Below are 443 nucleotides of genomic sequence, written 5' to 3'. Positions count from 1 at the left end.
GGGTTCGCTTCCCTGCGTGGGATCTTTCTGCATGGAGTTTGCATGTTCTCCCTGTGCATACGTGGGTCCTCTCCGGGTACTCCGGCTTCCTCCCACAGTCCAAAAACATGAAGGTTAGGTTAATTGGTCTGTCTAATTGCCCTTAGGTGTGTGATTGTTTGTCCTGTGTGTCTCTGTGTCGCCCTGCGATGGACTGGCTGGCTCTCTGTCCAGGTGTACCCCGCCTGATTGCCCATTGACCGCTGGAGATGGGCACCCCCCCCACCCCCCCCAGTGACCCTACGTGGACAAGCAGGTTCAGAAGGTGGATGGATTGTTTACTTTGTGAAGTGCCTCGAGACGACACTTGTGATTTGTTGTTATATAAATAAACTGCATTGAATTGAAATAAAAATCAAGCCTGGATCGGATCACCAGCCTATAAACACATCAACATGCAGAAC

The sequence above is a fragment of the Nothobranchius furzeri genome, chromosome 5 (genome assembly GCF_043380555.1).
Source record: "Nothobranchius furzeri strain GRZ-AD chromosome 5, NfurGRZ-RIMD1, whole genome shotgun sequence".
In the NCBI taxonomy this organism is placed as follows: Eukaryota; Metazoa; Chordata; class Actinopteri; order Cyprinodontiformes; family Nothobranchiidae; genus Nothobranchius; species Nothobranchius furzeri.
Note: the sequence above shows the minus strand (reverse complement) of the source record.